Below are 14,110 nucleotides of genomic sequence, written 5' to 3' on the forward strand. Positions count from 1 at the left end.
TGGGCACCTGAAATGTAGCTAATGCAATGATGAATTGAATTTTAAACTTAATTTTAATGTGGCTAGTGGCTACTACATTGGACAACTCTAAATTAACCACTAATAATATCAAGAGATATATCTAAAAAGCCAATAAGAGAAAAAAACAGTGGAAGCAGGAAAGGAAAAGCAAAGGAACAAAGATCAAATGGAATAAACGGAAAACAAATAACAAGATGGTGGAATTATCACAACTATATTAGTAATCATACTAAATGTAAGTGGACTAAATTCTCTAATTAAAAGGCAGATTGTCAGCCTTTAAAGGCAGATGGTCAGTCTATAACAAGACACAGTTATATCTTGTTGACAAGAAGCAATGTGAAATATAAAGATACAGATACACTGAAAGTAAAGGGATTGGAAAAGTAAAGTAAAATGATATCATGCCAAAAGTAAACTTTAAGACAAGGAGTGTTACTGGGGAAAAAGAGGGACAATGCATAATAATAAGAGGATCAATCCAGAAGAGAAACTTAATGATAGTAAATATGCATGCATCTAATAACAGAACTTCAAAATTCATTAAGCAAAAACTAAAAGAAGAAATAGACAATCATACCTGTAGTTGTAGATTTTAACAAACTGCTCTCCACAACTGATATGGCAAGAAGACAAAAGTAATTAATAAGAATATAGAAATTTTGAACAACACTATTCAACCATCTCAAGCCTGACTGATATTTACAGAAACATCATCCAAATGCTGAATGCACTCTGTTAAGTATATTCAGAATATAAACAATAACAACAAAAAGATTATATATAACAGAGTGGTCAACATGGCAGAGAAGGAACACCTGGAGCTCACCTCCTCCCACAGGTACACCAAAATTACAACTACTTACAGAGGAACTAACGATGAGAAGGATCTGAAGACTAGAAGAAAAAATTTTCCACAACTAAAGTTATCAAGAAGGAACTACAATGAGATGGGTAGGAGGGGTGGAGACACAGTATAGTTAAGACCCACATCCCCAAGTAGGTGACATACAAAAGGGAGGACAATCACAATTGCAGAGGTTCTCCCCAAGGAGTGATGGGTCCAAGCCCCACACTGGGCTCCCCAGCCCAGTGTTACACCAGAAGATAAGCCCCCATAACATCTGACTTTGAAGGCCAGTGGGACTTGCATAAGAGAGAGTTAGAGGGCTGTAGGAAACAGAAACTCTGCTCTTAAACAACAGAAGCAAAATCTCACATGCTCTTAGACCCAGCACAGAGAGAGTAATTTGAAAGAAGCCTAGGTCAGTCCCACTTGTTGAACTTGGAGAAGCCTGCCAGAGAGGCAGGAGGCCACCAGAACTCCCCCTTGGGACATAGATGCTGGTGGCAGCCATTTATGGGAGCCATTTAGGTTCTACCATGAGGACACTGGTGTTGGCAAGGGTCATTTTGGTGTCTAGACTATCTGCACCGGGATACAGTCCCACCCACCAGCAGGTCGGCCACAGTCCTGGGACCTCCCATACTGAGCAGCCAGTTACATGAGGAAATGACCCTGACTACCAGCAGGCTGAGACCAGTCCTGGACCCACGGCCCTGTAGTCAGCCACACAAACACCTGGCACCACCCACCAATGGACTGGAACCAGCCCCAGGACCTCAGGCCCTAAGCTGACCATACTGGGACCCAGCTCTGCCCACAAGCAGGCTGGCACCAGCCCCAGGAGTTTCAAGGCCCTTGCTCCACATACTAGCAAGCTGGTACCAGTACCGGGACTTGCCAGTACCTGCAGACAGCAGTCCAAGGCCCCCCAGGCCCCAAAGTCAACTGCACCGGGACCAGGCACCACCCACCAGCAGGCTGAGATAAGCCTCAGGAAACCCCAGGGCCACTCAGTTGGCCGCTCTGGGACCTAGCCTTGCCCACCAGTGGCCAACAGCCTCTGTATGAGGCAAGGCCTGGCAGTCAACTGGGACAGGGACAGCCCTGCCTACCAACATGCCCACAGGGGCATCCCTAGATCATATAACTCTGGTGCTGCTGGGCACCATAGGATGTCTCCTACACAAGCCTACTTCTCCAAGATCAAAAACATAACCAATCTACCTAATTCATAGAAATAAACACAGAAAATTAGGTAAACAAAAGGAAGTGACAAAGGAGCATGTTCCAAACGAAGGAAAAGATAAACTCCCAGGAGAAGAATTAAGTGAAGTGGAGATAAGCAACCTACCCAGTAAAGAGTTCAAGGTAATGATCATAAAGAAGCTCAACAAACTCAGGGAAAGAATGAATGGCCACAGTGAGAAGCTTAAGAAGAGACAGAAAATATAAAGAAGAACCAAATAGTAACTGAAACTAAAAACTACACTAGAAGGAATCAACAGATTAGATGATACAGAGGAACAGACAGGTGATCTGGAAGACAGAGTAGTTGAAATCACCCAAGTTGAACAGAAAAAAGAAAGAGAAATTTTAAAAAATGAGGACAGTTTAAGATAACTCTGGTCTCATACCACAGTACTATGAGACAAGAAATCAACTATAAGAAAAAAACCGCAAAAAACACAAACACATGGAGGCTAAACAATATGCTAGGAAAACCCAATGGGGTCATGGAAGAAATCAAAGAGGAAATAAAAATATACTTGGAGACAAAAGAAAATGGAAAGATACAATCCAAAATCTGTAAGACACAGCAAAAGCAGTGCTAAGAAAGAAATTTATAGTGATATATGCCTACCTCAGGAAACAAGAAAAATCTCAAATAAACAACCTAACCTTACACCTGAAGGAAGTAGAAAATGAAAAACAAACAAAACCCAAAGTTATTAGGAAAGAAGTCATAAAGATCAGTGTGGAAATTAATGAAATAGAGACTAAAAAAACAATAGAAAAGATCAATGAAACTTAGAGCTGGTTCTTTGAAAAGATAAATCTTTAGCCAGACTCATCAAGGAAAAAAAGAGAGAGGACCCAAATAAACAAAATCAGAAATGAAAAAGAAGTTACAAATGAGACCTCGGAAGTACAGAGGACTGTAAGAGATTACTACAAACAATTACATGCCAATAAGACGGACAATCTAGAAGAATTGGATAAATTCCTAGAAATGTACAACTTCCAAGATTGAGTCAGGAAGAAATACAAAATACAAACAGACTAATTATAATTATTAATTAAAAAACTCCCAACAAACAAAAGTCCAGGACCAGTGGGCTTCACAGGTGAATTCCACAGAACATTTAAAGAGGGACTAATGCCTATCCTTCTCAAAGTATTCCAAAAAATTAAACAGGAAAGAATGCTTCCCAACTCATTCTACAAGGCCAGCATCACCTTGATACCAAACCAGACAGACAATACAAAAAAAGAAAATTACAGGCAAGTATCACTGATGAACATAGAAGCAAAAATCCTCCACAAAACATCTGCAAAGCAAATTCAACAATACATTAAAAGGACCACACACCATGTTCAGGTGGGATCTATCCCAGGGATGCAAGAATGGTTCAGTATCTGCATAGCAATCAATGTGATACACCACATTAACAAACTGAAGAATAAGAATTATATGATCTCAAAAGATGCAGAAAAAGCTTCTGATAAAATTCATCATTGATTTATGATAAAAATGTTCAACATTGGGTCTAGAGGGAACATACCTCAACATAATAAACACCACATATGACAAACCTACAGCCAACATCATACTCAACAGTGAAAAGCTGAAAGCATTTTCTTTAAGATCAGGAATAAGACAAAAACGCCCACTCTTGCCACTTTTATGCAAGATAGTATTGGAAGTCCTAGTCATAGCAATTAGACAAGAAAAAGAAATAAAAGGAATCCAGATTGGAAAGGAAAAATTAAAACTGTCACTGTTTGTAAATGTCACGATACTACATGTAGAAAATCCGAAAGATCCACCAAAAAACTACTAGAACTCATCAATGAATTCAGTAAAATTTCAGGATACAAGATTAATATGCAGAAATCTGTTGCATTTCTATACACTAATAACAATCTATCAGAGAAATTAAAAAATAATCCCAATAACAATTACATCAGAAAGAATGAAATACCTAGGAATAACTCTAACTAAGGCAGTAAAAGACCTATATTTGGAAAACTATAAGACACTGATGAAAGAAATCAAAGGTGACACAAACAAATGGAAAGATACCATGCTCATGGATTGGAAGAATTAATATTATTAAAATAACCATACTATCCAAGGCAATCTACAGATTCAATGCAATTCTTATCAAAATACCAATGGCATTTTTCACAAAGCTAGAAAAAAAATCCTAAAATTTGTATGGAAACACAAAAGACACAAAATAGCCAAAGCAATCCCGAGAAAGAAGAACAAAGTGGGAGGTATCATGCTCTGATTTCAAACTATACTACAAAGCTACAGTAATCAAAAAAGTAAGGTACTCGCACAAAAACAGACACAAAGATCAATGGAACAGAACAGACAGCCCAGAAATGAAGTCACACTTATATGGTCCATTAATCTACAATAAAGAAGGCAAGAATATACAATCCGGAAAAGACAGCCTCTTCAATAAATAGCGTTGGGAAAACTGGACAGCTACATGCAAAAGAATCAAACTGGACTACTTTCTCACACCATACACAAAAATAGACTCAAAATGGATTAAAGAGTTAAATTTAAGACCTGAAACCATAAAACTCCTATAAGAAAACATAGGCAGTACGCCCTTTGACATCAGTCTTAGCAATATTTTTTGGATATGTCTCCACAGGCAAGGGAAACATAAGCAAAAATAAGACACTTGCAAACAATATACATGTACAGGGTTACTATCTAAAATATACAAAGACCTCATACAACTCAACATCAAAAAAAACTAAACAAACCAATTAAAAAAATGGGCAGAGGACCTGAACAGGCATTTTTTCCAAAGAAGACATACAGATGGCCAACATACACATGAAAAGATGCTCAATATCACTAATTATCAGGGAAATGCAAATCAAAATTACAATGAGATATCACTTCACATCTGTCAGTTGGCTGTTATCAAAAAGACAACAAATAAGAAATGCTGGCAAAGAAATGGATAAAGGGGAACACTGGAGCACTGTTGGTGGGAATGTAATTGGTACAGCTACAGAAAACTATGGAAAACATTATGGACATTCCTCAAAAAATTAAAACTAGAACTACCATGCATTCCAGGAATTCCACTCCTGGGTATTTTTCTGAGGAAAACAAAAACACTAATTCAAAAAGATATATGCACCTCTATTTTCAATGAAGCATTAATCACAATAGCCAAACTACAGAAGCAACCTAAGTGCCCATTGACAGATGAATGCATAAAGAATATGTAGTATATCTATACAATGGAAACCATAAAAAAAGATTGAAGTCTTGCCATTTCAACAACATGGATGGACTTGAAGGGTACTATGCAATGTGAAATAAGTCAGAGAAAGACAAATACTGTATGATTTCTCTTATATGTGGAATCTAAAACAAAACAAATGAACAAACATACCAAATCAGAAACAGAGTCAAAGATACAGAGAACAATCAGGTGGTTGCCAGAAGGGAAAGGAGGATGAGTAAAACAGGTGAGGAAGATTAAAAGGTACAAAGTTCCAGGCACAAAATAAATTAGTCAAAGGGATGAAATTCAGCATGGGGAATATAGTCAATAATAATGTAATATCTTTGAATGGTGACAAATAGTAACTAGACTTATCGTGGTGATTGTTTTGTAATGTACAGAAATTTCACAACACTTATGTTGTGCACCTAAAACTAATATAGTGCTGGAGGTAAATTACACTTTAAAAAACAAAGAAACAAACTAATAAAAAAGGAGCTCAGTTTTGTGGTTACTGAAGGTGGAGACTGGGGGAAGGGGAAATTGGATGAAGCTAGTCAAAAGGTACAAACTTCCAATAATAAGATTAAGTACTAGGGATGTAATGTATACAACATGATTAATTTAATTAACACTGATGTATGTTACATATGAAAGTTGATAAGAGAGTAAATCCTGAAAGTTCTTATCCCAAGGAAAAAAAAAATTTTCTGTTCTATTTTGTATCTATCGGAGACAATGGATGTTCACTAAACTTACTGTGGTAATCATTTCATAATGTATGTAAGTCAAATCATTATACTGGACCTCAATCTTACACAGTATGGTAGGGCAGTTATAGCTCAATAAAACAGGAAGAAAAAGAAAGGGTATAACAAGTCTCAATAAATTTCAAGTATTGAAATTATATAGAGCATATCCTTTGTCCTCAAATAAATGAAACCAGAAATCAATAACAAAAAGTTAACTAGAAAATCCTCAAATATTTGGAAACTAAACACAATTCTAAAATAAAGGAAATTAGAAAATATTTGAAGTGAATGAAACTAAAAACATGATACACAAAAAAACAGGGGGATGCAAATAGAGCAGTCATAAGAGGGAAATTCGTATCTCTCAATGCATATATTTGAAAACTTCTTAGGAAGGTTTAAAATCAGTGATCTAAGTCTCTACCTCAAAAAGTTACGGATTATACCCAGAGTAAGTAGAAGAAAGGAAAAGTAGGAATCAAGAAATGGGGGCTTCCCTGGTGGCACAGTGGTTAAGAATCTGCCTGCCAAGGCAGGGGACACGGGTTTGAACCCTGGTCTGGGAAGATCCCACATGCTGCAGAGCAACTAAGCCCACGTGCATCACAACTACTGAGCCTGCGCTCTGGAGCCCATGAGCCACAACTATTGAGCCCATGTGCCACAATTACTGAAGCCCACACACCTAGAGCCCATGCTCCGTAACTAGACAAGCCACCACAATGAGAAGCCCACACACCGCAATGAAGAGTAGCTCCCGTTTGCTGCAACTAGAGAAAGCCTGAGTGCAGCAACAAAGACCCAATGCAGCCAAAAATAAATAAATAAATAAATTTATGTTTTAAAAAATCAATGAAATGGAAAACAGAAAAAATACAAAATATTAACAAAGCCCGAAGTTGGTTCTTTGAAGTAATTTTTAAAATTAAACCCCTAGCAAGAAATAATAAAGAAAAAAATAAAGAAAATGGAAATTACCAATATCAGGAATAAAAAAAGGGGCATCACCACAGATCATTTAGCCTTTGAAAGGTTTATGGGGAATTTTATACTCAACTCTATACCAATAAATTGGACAACTTACATGAAATAGACAAAACACTTGAAAAACCCAAAATTTCAAAACTGAGGCAAGAAATAATTTAATAATAAGAAGAGCCTCACAAGGAAACTGAATCTGTAATTTAAAATCTTGCCATAGAGAAAACTGTGGTCCAAGTGGCTTCACTGATGAATTCTGCCTAATATATAGAGGAAATCATCATAACTGTATACCAACTCTTTCAAAGAATAGAACAAGAGTGAATGTTTTGCCCATTTAGTTCACAAGACCAATATAACTCCTATACCTAAACCTGATGAGGACATTACAAGGAAATACGTACATAACAATATCCTTCAGTAATGTAGATATAGAGTTCTGTGAAAATATTAAGTCAAATCTAATAATATATAAAAAAGAATATATCATCATGATTAAGTGATAGTAATCCTAGGAAACTGAAGTTGGTTTAACATTTGAAAATTAATCAACGCAACTTATTTCATTGGTAGAAAAACAAAAGGAAAACTGTATGATCATCACAAAAGATGCAAAAAAAGATTCTGATGAAATTCAGTACTCATTCATGTTAAAACCCAGCAAGCTAGAAGGAAATTTCTTCAATCTGATAAAGGACATCTATAAAAGCATACATGTATGTATGTATAAAAAACATACATGTAACAGTATGCCTCATGTTGAAAAAGTCAATGTCTTCTGTCTAAGATCAGAAACAAAGTTAAAAAAATGGGCAGACTTCTAAAGTATCTGAATTTTGAAAGTATTCCCCAAATCTACACAGAGATCCAATGGCAAAGGGTAGAGCCTTGTCAGCACAAGGCACTTAAACATAACCTCTGACTAATCAATGGCTGACCACTAAGCTATGCTGATGCAGGGACAACCACCAGGAACCAAGCCATGTTTAAAAATTAAAACATAAAAAAAACAAAAATAAAAAAGCTGCACAGGACAGTGGAAACACACTCCACATAATTAGTTCAGGCAAGTTACTAAAATGAGTAAACAAATAAAAAGAACCACCAACACCACCATCCTGTGGCAAGGAGGGAGATCAGAATCCAGAGTTGCAACAATGTATTATTTAAAATGCCAAGTTTTCTACAAAGAAGTATGAGATATGCAAGGAAACAGAAAAATGTGACTCATACACAGGAGTAGAAAAAAAGTCAACAGAATCCATTTCTGAGAGCACTCATATACTGGACTTAAGAGGTAAAGATGTCAAAGAAGTAATTATAAATGTTCAAGAGTTAAAGAAAACCATGTTAAAAAGAGTAAAGAAACGTATGGTGACAATGGTTCATCAGAAACTATTAAATCAGAGTGAAATTATATAAAAAAGAACCAAATGGAATTTCTCAAATTAAAACGATAGTAAGATACATCTTAGTTAAACCACTGAAAGCCAAAGACAGAGAAAACTGTGAAAGCAGCAACAGAAAAATGATTTATCATGAATAAGGGAATCATAATAATATTAATGGTTGACCTCTATCATAAACAATGAGCACCAGAAGGTAGTGGGATGAAAAAAGCCAAGTTCTGAGAGAAATAAAACTGTCAGTAGAGAATTCTACACCAGCAAAACTATCAGGGAAAATACATTACCAAACACATAAATGCTGAGAAACTTCACTGCTAGCAAGCCTGTTTCCTGAAAAAAAGACTAAAGGATGTTCCTTGGGCTGAAAAGAAATGACACCCCCAGAAGGAAACTCAAATCCACACAAAGAAACAAAAAGCACTGGTAATGAGATCATGCAGGTAATTAGAGAATGTAAGTATTTTATTTACTTTTCCTAACTGATTTAAAAGATAATTGCATAAAATAATAATTTTAAATTATACTGAGGCTTATAACATATAAAGATAGAATATATATGACAAATAATGGCATAAAAGGGGGTTAGGAGTGTGACAACAGATGGTAACTCAAGTCCACAGGTAGAAATGATGTGTACTGAAAGCAGTATTTGGATTAGAATAAAATATTCTATATTTTTCTTTCTTCTCTTAATTTCTTTAAAATATACAAGACTGTACAAAGTAATAATTATAGTACTGTTTTATTGGGTTTAAAATATATATAGATGTACTATATATGACAATGGCACAAAGGTAGGGGGAGGGAATGAAGCTATAATGGAGTACATTAAATTGGTATTAATCTGAAATAGATCATAAGATGTATATTGTAATATCTAACATAACAATTAAGAAAATAATTTTTAAAATACTAATGAAATAATTTAAATAGTACACTAGAAAAAAACCTAATGCATACACAGAGGTGGTAAAGGAGAAACAGGAAGAAAAAAAGCTACAGACATATAGAAAACACATAGCAAAGTCACAGAAGTAAATCCAACCATACCAATAATTAGAATAAATGTAAATGAATAACACTGTAATCAGAAGGCAGAAGTTGTCACTCTGGATTAAAAAAAAAAGATCAGACTATATGTTGTTTATAAGTGACACATTTTAAATTCAGAGATATAGATTGAAAGTAAAAAGAGAAAAGATACACCACACAAACAGTGATCATAAAGGAGGTGTAGAGTTATACTATTGATATTAGACAAAATAAAAAATTTTTAAAAATTAATACAGATGAAGAGAGTCATTTTATAATGATAAAAGGGTCAATTCATTATGAAGAAACAACAATTATGAATATATACACACCTAACAATAGAATCACAAAATACATGATGAAAAAATTGACAGAATTGAAGGAGAAATAGACAATTCAACAATAATAGTTGTAGACGTCAATGCTCTACTCTCAAAATGGACTGAAAAAACCATCAAAGATACAGAACACTCGAACATTATCAACCAATTCCATCTAACTGGTATCTAAATAACGCTTCATCCAACAACACTGGGATGTACACTCTTCTCAAGTATAAATGGAACATTCTCCCACATAGATGCTATGCTAGACCATGGGTCAGAAAACTTTTTATACAAAGGGCCAAACAATAAATATTTTAGGCTTTGAGGACCAACTGCCTCTGTTACAAATATTCAACTCTTCCATTAGACCAGGAAAACAACCACAAATGAATGGGCATGGCTGTGTCCCAATAAAACTTCATTTGTAAAAATAGGAGGTGGGATGAATTTAGTCTATAGGCTGTCATTTGCCAGCTCCTTACTAAGTCATAAAACAGGTCTCAATAAATTTAAAAATATTTAAATAATGCAAAGTATCTTTGTTCCCTGACCATGATGGAATGAAATAGAAATCAACAGAACGGAATTTCAGAAGACCACAAATATTTGGAAATTAACCCACTTCCAAATAACCAATAGGTTAAAGAAAGAATCCTGAGGACAATTAGAAAATGGTCTGAGCTACATAAAAATAAAAATACTGCATACCAAAATTTATGGGATGCAGCTAAAGCAGTAATTAGAGGGAAATTTATAACCATAAAACCTGTATTACAAAAGAAGATCTCAAATCAAAAACATAAGCTTTCACATTAAGAAACAAGAAAACAGAAGAGCAAATTAAAGAGAGGAGGAAATCAATGAAATGGAAAAGAGAAATATAAAAGAAAAATCATTGAAACCAAAAGTTAATTATTAGAAAATATCAACAAAATTGACAAACTTTTCAGTTGGACCAACCAAGAAGAAAGAACACAAAAATTACTAAAATCGGGACTTCCCTGGTGGTCCAGTAGTAAGACTCCACGCTCCCAGTGCAGGGGCCCCAGGTTCGATCCCTGGGGAACTAGATCCCACATGCATGCCACAACTAAGAGTTCACATGCCGCAACTAAGAAGCCCTCATGCGGCAACTAAAAGATCCCGCATGCCACAATGAAGATCCTGCGTGCTACAACTAAGACCCAGCACAGCCAAAATAAATAAATAAATAAATAATCTTTTAAAAAATTACTAAAATTGGGAATGAAAGCAGAACATTAATACAGACCTTACATAAATGAAAAGGATTATAAAGGAAGCCACAAGCAACTTTACGCTACATTAGACAATTTAGATAACATTTAAAAATTCCTAGAACAACACAAACTACTAAACTGACTCAAGAAGAAAAGGAAAATCTTAATATACCTATTCAAGAAAAGAAATGAACTGGTAATTATATTCCACACACAAAAAAAACTCAGGCCCAGTTGGCATCAGTGGTAAATTCTATTAAGATTTAAAGAAGAAATAATACCAATCCTTCACAAATTTCTCCAGAAACTACAGATGAGGGACAGTATTACCCAAACCAAGTTAGATAAACACATCACAAGAAAGAGAACTACAGACCAATAAACCTCATGACTACAGACACAAAATCCCCAACAAAGTTACCAAACCAAACCCAAAAGGACTATGTACCATGACCAAGTGCGACTTATCACAAGAACAAAAATATCTGAAATGTTTAGTATCTGAAAATCAATTAATGTACTACACTGTATTAACAGAATCAAGGACAAAAACCACATGACCATCTCAATAGATGGTGCAAATGCATTTGATAAAACCCAATATTCATTCTTAATAAAAACACTAAATGAACCAGATATAGAAGGGAACTTCCTCAATCTGATATCAGAAACCTACAGGTGGGCTTCCCTGGTGGCGCAGTGGTTGAGAATCTGCCTGCCAATGCAGGGGACACGGGTTCGAGCCCTGGTCTGGGAAGATCCCACATGCCGCGGAGCAACTGGGCCCGTGAGCCACAACTACTGAGCCTGAGCGTCTGGAGCCTCTGCTCCGCAACAAGAGAGGCCGCGATAGTGAGAGGCCCGTGCACTGCGATGAAGAGTGGCCCCCACTCGCCGCAACTGGAGAAAGCCCTCACACAGAAACGAAGACCCAACACAGCCAAAAATAAACATAATAAATAAATAATAAATAAAAATTTAAAAAAAAAAGAAACCTACAGGCAACATCAAACTTAACAGTGAAAGACTGAATGCTTTCTCTCCTAACACTGGGAGCAAGTAAAGGATGTCTGCACTCACCACTTCCAGCCAACACTGTATTACAACTTCTAGATAGTACAGTTAGGTAAGAAATAGAAATAAAAGGCATCAAGATTAGAAGCAAAAAAGTAAAACAATCTTTATTCACAGAAGACGTGATTCTGCAGGTGGAAAATCCTACAGATCCACACAGAAGCCACTAGGACTAATAAACAAATTCAGAAAGTTGGCTGGATACAAGACAAGATCAATTGAAGGCCTTCCAATTCGAGAACTAGATAGAGTAGATACGCTTCTCCCTGTTCTCCCCACTAAATACAGCTTAAAACCCTGGATATTATATATGAAACACACATAAGATTATGGAGAGTGGAGAGAAAAAGTCAGGCTGGCTAGGTCTCAGGACTTCAGAAACTTTGAGGAAGCGAGTTCTCTTTTTATTAACTATATTCTGAACTGAGTCCTGAAGAAGCCAGAAACCTGGATAAACAGACAATAAATAAATAAATAAATAAATAAAAGCCTGCTCTCCCTACCCTATAGAAAAGGGGAAGCTGTCAAGACAGAGAACTTTCAGTCAATAACATCTCTACTCCAGCCAAACTCCCCAGAAAGAAGTGCAGCCCACTCCCACCCTCATCAGCAAGCACATGAGGAGCCTAGACATGGACCCTCTCCTACCTGCACTGAGGGGTACTTCTTCCTAACTGGGGTAGTGTCAGAGAAGGCCACGTGAGGAGCCAGCAGTAATGAGGGAAACCTTACAGGTCAACATAGGCCAGGAGGGGGTAACAAGACAGCCCTCATTCTCCCAATCAGGGTGGTATTAGCAGAGGCCTGTGGGGAAACCTGAAATTCCACTCCCAGTCAGTAGCAACAGGTGTCCTTTTCCATCCCAAGGCATAAACTAGGGCCAAGAGGAGAATCTGGACACTCATCCCCACATGGCAGTAAGAAGAATCAGCTTCTTACTCCCCGGGGCAATGTGTCAAAGGAAGATCTGCTAAAACAGAAGATAATGTCCAGAGTCCCATAAGATAATACCCTATACAATACAGAAAGAGAATAGATAGATTCGTGGTGACCTGGGCTAGAGTGAGAACAGAGAGTGACAGCAAATGGGCTTGAGGCAACTTTTGGGGGTGATGGAAATGTCCTAAAATTGAACTATAGTGATGTTTGTCCAACTCTGTAAATTTACTAAAAATCATTGTTCATATAAAATGAGTGAATTTTGTGGTATGTAAATTAGAAAGCTGTTCTAAAATATCTACACAGACACATTGGAGTAAAAAAACATCAGAACATCTAAAATAGGGGGAAAAAAACATTAGCCAGAAAGAAACAGTAAATTCTCTTTAGCAATAATATATGCAAAGAGGACAATGGAAAAACATTTTCAAAATGTTGAGCTAAATTTGGCTCAATTGTGAAGAGCCAAATTATCATTCAGAGTGTCGGTAAAATAAAGGCATTTTCCAACATATAAAGACTGAGACAATACTACTTACTCACAGACCCCAGTGAAAACAGAATCAGACCAATTATTTCACCAAGTAGATTCCAGCAAACTGTGATCAAATCTGCGTTACTAACATGTCCTCGTTTCATTTAAAGAGACATGTGTGAACCTGTGTGCTTAACTGAACAGAACAGGCTGCCTTTTGGAGTTGAACTCCACCTTATGCTGATATAGCAGGAACCAAATTTTACTCTTGTACTGGGCAAAGGCAGATGACTGACCACATGACTGCTGTGGCCACATTTCCAAGATAAAATATGGACACTCCAACAATAGATTTCCTAGTATCCTATGCAAAGTGCTTAGAAACCCAATGAAACGTAAATTGTAATTATATCTTCCAATCACAATTCTTGACAAACAACTGAGGTAATGGTTCTAAGACACCAAATAAATTCTTTTGTTTATTTTAGCTGTGCCTCTTTTCTCGGTTGACATACATAATACCAAAAAGTAG

The 14,110-nt window shown here is 36.4% G+C and overlaps 1 protein-coding gene across 5 annotated transcripts in view; it reads right to left on the reverse strand.

The window, feature by feature from the left end:
• The window catches only part of SNAP47 (synaptosome associated protein 47), an 86,296-nt gene that overhangs the window by 50,304 nt on the left and 21,882 nt on the right, over nt 1–14,110 (reverse strand). The gene's annotated exons all lie outside the window — the stretch shown is intronic.

The sequence above is a fragment of the Balaenoptera physalus genome, assembly GCF_965194825.1.
Source record: "Balaenoptera physalus genome assembly, chromosome: 3".
Classification (NCBI taxonomy): Eukaryota; Metazoa; Chordata; class Mammalia; order Artiodactyla; family Balaenopteridae; genus Balaenoptera; species Balaenoptera physalus.